Below are 8735 nucleotides of genomic sequence, written 5' to 3'. Positions count from 1 at the left end.
CACCTCCCTGCTCCTGATGACAATGCTATTTCGGATACAAGACAGGATCAGGGAGGGGGCATCTACAAGCTAGCTGGACAACCTGTTCCAATGTCTTACAATCCTCAGAGTAAAGAATTTCTTCCTGATATCTAGTCTAAATCTACCCTCCTCAAGTTTAAATCTATTTCCCCTTGTCTTGTTGCTACATACCCTTATAAAAAGTCCCTCCCTAGCTTTCCTGTAGGCCCCCTTAAGTTACAGGAAGGCTGTTATAAGGCCTCTTTGGCGCCTTCTCCAGGCTGAAGTTCTCCAGCTCTCTTTGCCTGTCCTCCCAGGGGAGGTGCTCCAGCCCTCTGATCATCTTTGTGGCCCTCCTCTGGACCTGCTCCAACAACTCTATGTCCTTCTTGTGTTGGGGGCTCCAGAACTGAAAGCAGTACTCCAGGTGGGGTTTCACAGGAGCAGAGTAGAGGGGTAGAATCACCTCCCTCGACCTGCTCATCATATTTCTCTTAATGCAATCTGAGATATATGTGGCTAGCCTGCACAATTTACAATTAGAGTCAGATGCAAATCCAAAGAAAAAAGCAAAACAGGGAAGACCATTTAGGTAAATTTGTATTTTTTCCTATAGAAAAATACTTATTAGATTTATTGAATTTATCAGAACAACTCAGAGTTAAAAATGAAATTTAATCATAAAGCTTGGTCTTAAATTTTCAACATTTTTGAAACTTTGGAACAAGATTCACACTCTCTTTTGTGGGTAGTCGTTTTATCACCAGCAGAACATTCATCCTGAGATCAAACACACAGAAAACAGACGAAGGCCTTAGAATCATAGAATCATGGAATCATTAAGTTTGGAAAAGACCACAAAGATCATAGTTCAACCATCAGCCCACTCCCCCATGCCCACTGACCATGTCCCTCAGTGCCACATCCACATGACTCCTGAACACCTCCATGGACAGTGACCCCACCGCCTCCCTGGGCAGCCTGGGAGCTCTTTATGAGAAAAAATTCTCATTATGAGAAGAAATTCTTGCATCGATGGAGTCCTCCATGTGAGACCTACCTCCACTTTCTAATTTAAAAAAGCTTCCTCATGGGCACTAAGTCAGAAACAAATTATTTTATTTGCGTATTTCTGATAGGAATCCAGCTGACATAAGCAGTTTTCAATGCTAAGAGTAAGGGTTGTTTCTTCTGCACTTTCACATCAGTAGTACATTTTTGCCACTTCAGCTGTGCCACACACAAGCCAGATTCTTTACAGAATATACATGAAGACTGCTGCTAACATGTTGACATCTATGGGGGAAAAAAAAAAAAAAAGTTAACATGGAGTTTGAGCAGCTTGTTTTGTGTGCTTAAACTGAAAGTGATTGACTAACAGCTTTTGTAATATGTTTTGGAGAAAAAGTTGGTAACATATCATTGAAGCAGAAAGCAAAATTACACTGCAGCTGACTGTTACATGGACTTGAATAAGCACAAATTTTTTTGCTTCAGATGGTGAAATATTGGCTCTTCTGTGGGCTCAGCATAGTATAGCACTGCTAACAGAACTGCACAGGATCTGAAGACAGAACTGTCTCTTCTTACCAGAAAGATTCCTGACTCCCGCACAATAGCACATCACCCAGAATGAACTTTCCCCCAGCCATTCCTGATCTATCTTTGCAAAGAGCTGCTCTGAGAAGGGCAACCCAGGTCACACGCGGCTCTTCAGAGGGATATGGCCCAGTGTAGCCAAAGCGGATAAAGAGAACATCAGTATATGCACTTGAAACCTAGGTGATTGTAGCTGAATGTAATCCAGTATCCATTAGAAAACAATAATTCTTGGGCAGAATGAAAATGAAAATATTTTATATAAACCAAAAATTTTTTATTGGTTAAAATGTCAGATTCCTCGGGATGGCATAGAGACAAAAGGATACATAAAATAGAATTAAAAAAAAAAAAAAAAAGAAAAAAGGCTAAGTACAAATTTTCTGGGAGGAAGTTTTGCCTGGTTTAGAAATGCTCCAACAACTTTAGAAATTTTGTAAAATATCTTTCATATGTTTTATTATAGTTTTAGTACGACTGAATGAAAATCTGAAAAGACAAATATTATAGTATAAATATTGGCAGCAGATAGCAGTTTTTGTAGTTATAACAATGAATCATTATTTCATTTTGCTATTTGGTAGTTACCCTCCAGAAATAAATTCAGCTGGCAAATCATTAAAATGGCTCATATCAAAGATGACTGTGTTAATTTTCAGACATCACATTGCATGAGATGAGGAAAGTAGACTGTAATCTCCTGATATAACAAACTGTCATTACAACTTGCATATGAACTTTCTCATAGATGAATGTTTAATTTATTTTAACTATGTTTTAACTTCTCAATATGGTTCGTACCATCATTTGCTGTAGTCTACTTTCCCCTGGTATTCAGTAGAATGACCACCTAAACTCATCTCTTGATTGGATGAGAAGGAATGGCCTCAATTTGCATCAGGGGAGATTCAGGTTGGACGTTAGGAAAAATTTCTTCTTCAAAAGTGTAGTCAGGCTTTAGAATGGGCTGCCCAGGGAGACAGTTGAGTCATTGACCCTGGAGGTGTTCAAGAAATGTTTATATGTACTAAGGTTTCGTAGGAAATAATGATGGTATGTGGACAGCTGTACCAGATGATCTTGGAGGTCTTTTCCAACCTTGGTGATTCTATGATTCTATCTCTGCTACACAGGAAGCTTAAGATTCCCATGTGCAGATACATATTTTAGGTTGTTCCAAGCATTAAAAAAATTCCCACCCCATTAAAATTTTAATAGTGTGTATATTGACCTCATAAGTGCAGATCTTGGTCAGAATTTTCTTTTAATCTTTTTCTGCCAAGCCAAGCAAGACAGCAAATGGTTTTAAGCAGCTTAACCAGTCACCATATCTTTAAGGGCTTATTTACGTAAAATGAATTGAATGAGTGACAATACATAGCTTTGGATATATAAACGTATTTATCAGAATGTCCTCATTAGTATAAATTACTGGGAAGCTCTTTTAAATATGTCTTGAAAATACTTGCTTTTCCAGCCCATTTTACCTGTTAGAATTTTTGCAGTGAGCAATGATGTGATGTGCAAAGAATGGGATCTTTTGCTGCTGATTATGCTTTTCTCTAGATTCAAAACAAATCCATCATGTGTCAGTATTCAGTTTAATAAATGAAAGCCAACTTGATATCAGAAATTTTGATAATAATATGAAATAAAACTTGTAAATACCAGACTGTATGCCTCAACTTATCAAATTTTGGTTTAGTGAGTCTTATTCCTAAAAGTAAAGCCATAAAAATGCAAAGTTGCTTGATTAATTAATAGGAAAATTACATAGATGATATCTAACTACATGAGTAGCTGACTAAAATTTGTACTCAGAGATTGAATTCTGGGTGCGAGTCTTGGCAATGCAGACATACCTCTGTAGTTGTTGATGTCTCCAATTTCTTTTTGAAAGTTTATTTTCACATGCATTGGTCGTTGGTTTTTTTTTTTGTTTGCTTGTTTTGTTTCATTTTTTTACTATCCAGAGTCTTAAATGCATTAATGTTTTTCTATGATTGTGATTAATGTGATCTGAAACATTTCTATTTCCTGGACTGCAGCATAAACACGTCGTCTGCCCTTACTCATACACAGAGGTCTTCATTCCCAAGATGCTAGCAAGAAGATTAACTACATAAAACCTGACGTTTCAAAGTTTAGATAGGGAACCAAAAACAGACTTTGTGCATCGTATTTAGATTCTTTAAGTGTTCTCTAAAGGCCTTTGCTGTTGCTGTTGTATTCAAGCAACATTTGCTAAGAACCAGGGCTTTGGAGAAAGGAAATGAGTAAAATGGATATTTTTGAAAAAGCCATACTTCAATAATAATGATGAAATTGCTGATGCTCCTTGATAGTGAAAGAGGAACATACGTTATCTTTCTGCAGTGATTGCCTGCAATGCATTTGACCTGGAGGTATTTTCCAGACCTGAATTACTTTAGATAACTGACAAATAAATTAATTTGAATCACTTTCATTTCTTTGTTTCTCGGCATCTTTACAGCAGGTGTATTATGCATCTGAAGAAGGAAACTATTCGGCATTTTAAAAAGAAGACTCATAGCTGCTGCTAATTACTAATTTTCTATCAAGAACAAAGCTTATTGTAAGCTATTATGCGTTTACAGTAAGTAGTATTTGGGCTTATTGCTACATCCCTATTTTATGCAATTAATAAAGTTTGATATGAACAGTCCTGACTTTTAATAACTCATTAAGTGATTCTAGCAATGCAAGAAGCTCAACTTCATTATTTCCCACTGAGATGTATTTCTTTAATACAGAATCTTAAACGGAGAATCTTTCAGCAGGGATGATTAATAGGCTTACTCAGGCAAGCACTGCTCAAATCTGTTTTTCTTATGAATTTTCTACTAAATAACACTAAATCTCTAAGATTAGCCTTATGAAAATGCTTTTGTTCTGGAAGACAAGAATGAGAGAAGGTAACTAATTATTTTCACATGCCAAACGATAGCATCAGCAGCTGAATAAAATGCAAGTTATAAACTATTGGTGCAAATGCTTCTTTGTTTTTCAAATTTTGTTTTATTATTCTTCATTACTGTCAGTGAATGAGATACAGGGGCAGATCCTGACTGTCCCACACATAACCTCAAGCAGACCCATTCAGGAAGGACACAGGCTAATGACTTCATACTTGTTCTCAGAAACAAAAACTGCTGTAAGTATTCTACTTGGTATAAAATCTGTTTAACCTAAGGCAACAAACTGACGTTCAAACTAAACAAATCACTTCCCCTGTGCATCAGACTAACTACTGCTCTATGATTTTTATCCCACCTTCGGGCAAGAGCTGGATGGTAGCTGTGTTGTGGTGCCACTTAGTATAGCACAAGGGGAACCTGTCTGTCAAACCCAGCAAGTCATCTACCAATCAACAGATCAGCAGCCTTAAATTAAATCTGTAATGTAGCCATGCTCTAAGTGAACCCCTGGGTTTCCCTGCAGAAAGCTTTAATTTATTTGATTTCTATAACCTTCACTACTGCCTTTGGTAAGAACTTAGGCAAGAATTACTGTGAATAAATCTCCAGTGCCTAATTTATGCAGGCTTATATCTGTAGCAGGTTTGGGATTGTAGATATAAGGCGAGTAACCTTACCCAAAGGTATTTGGATAAATGACATTGATCTGCCACAGCAATTTTTCTTTGGTCACAATTCTTTAACAAGCTTCCTATTTCAATAAAACTCACTGGAGGGCTCTTCCAACTGTTTAGCTCCTAGTTGTTATTCACTAGACTACATAGATCACATACCAGACTTTAAAATAAATACGGACCTTGTTGTGCAGATATTTTGAGAGTATGATCTGTATTGACCTGTATTTGATCTGTATTGATAATTCTGCTCAAGCTAATGAGTTCATTGTCTAGCACACTGAAATTATTTCTTTTTCTTTTTTTTTTTTTTTTTTTGTGAAAGAGAAACATAACAAGATATCTCAGAGCAAAATAGAGTTCAGCACTATGTTCAGTATGGAAAGAAGGCAATGCCTAGAGCTTCAAAAATACATTTAACTGTAGGAGAAAGCATTCAGTGATTGCCATTGCATTTATGTGAAGAATGTCAGACCTTCTCTATACTAACAAACAGTAGTTAATCAAGCAATGATATTTTATGCTTCAAATATTTTTGCACTGGCCTGAACCTTAGGTTGAATATCAGGTGGAAATTCTTTACAAAAAGAGTGGTGTGGCACTGGAACAGGCTGCCCAGAGAGGTTGTGGATGCCCCATCCGTTTAGGTGTTCAAGGCCAGGTTGGATGGGGACCTGGGCAGCCTGGTCTAGTATTAAATGTGGAGGTTAGCAGCCCTGCCTGTGACAGAGGGGTTGGAGCTTTGTGATCCTTAAGGTCCCATCCAACCTGGGCCATTCTATGATTCTGTGGTATAGAATCACCAACGCAGCATGGCTGAGGTGAGCCATCCGGGCTCATCAAGTCCCACCCCAGCACCAGCAGGGTGCCCAGGCCCATGGCCAGGGGCAGTCTGGAGAACTCTGAGAAGACTCCACAGCCCCTGGGCACCCTGTACCAGTGCTTGGTCATCCACACAGCACAGAACTTCTGCCTGGTGTCTAGGCAGAACCTCCTCTCTTCCAGTTTGTGCTCATTGCCTCTAATCCTGGCACTGGGCACCACTCAAAAGAGACTGATTTCATCTCTACTCTCTCCCTTCAGGTATTTGTAGACTTTGATGAGATTCCCCTAAGCCTCTTTTTCTCCAAGCTGAACAGTCCCAACTCCCTGACTTTCCCCACAGGAGAGGTGCTCCAATTTGCTGATCATCTCACTAGCACTTCTCTGGACTCCTTCCAGTACGTCCACGTCTCTCTCGCACTGGGGTCAGCAGAACAGGATACAGTGCTCCAGCTGCAGCCTCAGTAATTTTGAGCAGAGAGGAAGGATCACCTCTTCTGGCCTGCTAGAGATACTTTACCTAATGTGACCAAGAATTCTGTCAGCCTTCTCAGTGGCAAGGGCACATTGCTTATTATTATTTGTTTGTTATTTATACAGGTGAAACAAAGCCATATAGAGACAGATATTTTCAAGAATATTATCCTAAAAATAGTGATTTCTGAGGAAATTACGTCTCATTACAAAAGGTAATCAGCATGTCCTGAGTTTGATCATAAAGAATGGCAGTATTAGAATCAGTCACTACAAACATACCAGTTTAACCAGCCCTACAAACTATCATCCTTGTCTAGCATAATTTTGATTTTATTTGCAGAATATATGGAAACCGTTACAAACCAAATGGCAACAGTTTGACATTTGATTTTTCTTTCCAAGCACCTTGATAGAAAATACTCCCTTTGACTTCAGTGCTGCAGAATCAAATAAATTTTCTCTTTTTGCTGTACTGAGGATTTACTTATTTAGGTATTATCTCTTGTATAGATCTTAGAAAACATGTTCAAGGCAACTGCTAAATTGAAGGTTGCTCCATTAAATGTAATTATGCTTGCTTTCCATGACACTGGATTTGGGATGCAATTTCTTTCCTTACTGGTGTATTCTAGATAAATTATGATCTGTAGGTTAAATTTAAATGAAATTCATTTTACTGACATTTCATGTCCATGATGGAGGATTGTTTTTACCAGACTGCCTGACTGAAGGCATTTGTACTGCAGCAAATATCTCAACTGACCCTGAAGTTTCCCTGTGTTGAAAGACAGTGAATGCACAATTGCAGTCAATGAGATATCCTATGATCACTCTCGTTTCTTGTCATATTTCTATATTCTGTTTTCTTCTTATTATTCTTACTACCACTTTTTTTTTCTGACAGGCTGTAATGTCAAATGCAGTGCAGACAACTAATGCTCACTTCTGTAAGAACTGAACTCAGCCTTATCTTCATCTGTGATGCGGGCCATAACGCTTTTGCTATTCCAATCATGAAAGGCAACAAGTGCTGTTTTATAAATCTTCCTGAGTGGGCAAGAGCTCCGCTTCCTGAGGTTTGACTGTTGTTAGTGATAGAAGAGTACTGATTGAAGAGATTTTTTTTTTTTTTAATAGCAATACCATGCTATTTATTCTATTTTAGATGGACAAATAAGGAGAAATGAAAATTAAAACATTTTGCATGGTTATTCAGCTTTATACCTATGAATACTATATCAAAATATCTTCCAAGGATTTGATGGTGCTAACACTGAAGCACATGATTAGCTATCCTATCAGTTCTGAAATCAGTGAGATATCCCACTATGTTCCTATCTACAGAAGCTATGTAACTTTCTACACGTCCTGGCATTTGCTGCATGCATTTGCATGCAACTGAATATTCGCATTTCCTTTAAGTGTGTGAAGTAATTAGATACTGTTTGATCACAGACACTTGTCAAAATGGTAGGAATTTAACAATTGGAAGATACTGCCTTTTTAGAACAAATGAAAGCCAGAAGAGTTTTTAGAATTGATCAAAAGAGGGAATTGCTTAGAACGATCAAACAGCTGCATGTTTGAATGATACTGCAATTTCAGATTGGAGCACAGGGTTACTATTCCTGTTATTAATCAGCTCCTTTTCACTTCGTAGGAAATGAAGAGGGAACTATTCTTTTACCTGTTGTTTTGGAGAGGAACAATAACACAACAACACAAGCAGGGAACTGAAACACAGTTCATTTCACCTGTTGCCATTGGGTCTGGAAGAAAAAATAATATTTACTGTTTTCTACAAGGGCCATTTGTCTGTCTGTGAGGTGAGCAGTTTATCTGAGCATCTGAAGAACTCCCTGGGACTTTACTAAAGGCAAGGGAGAAAAACACAGATTCTGATCAGTTTCTCAGCATTGCACAAAAAACAACAAAACAAAACAAAACAACAAAACTGCTACGGAAAGAACGGAGTTTATGTCTCTTGGAATAAGTCTTTCAGCCTTAAGCCTTTTCCCAAGCATAGCAGTTTTCTTCTATGATTTACAAATACAACTCATCAAAGCTGAAAAACCCACCCTGCCCTTTTTGACTTAAGTAGTCAAAAGAAAAAAAGAAAAGAAAAAATAAAGAAAAAAAATCTCACCATACGACATATGAGACAAAGAGAACTCTTATATTTTCCCTTATTTCTTACCAACAGTGCAGGAACTCTAACCATAGA

Source organism: Tympanuchus pallidicinctus, unplaced genomic scaffold (assembly GCF_026119805.1).
Source record: "Tympanuchus pallidicinctus isolate F22 unplaced genomic scaffold, pur_lepc_1.0 scaffold5, whole genome shotgun sequence".
Taxonomy (NCBI): domain Eukaryota; kingdom Metazoa; phylum Chordata; class Aves; order Galliformes; family Phasianidae; genus Tympanuchus; species Tympanuchus pallidicinctus.
Note: the sequence above shows the minus strand (reverse complement) of the source record.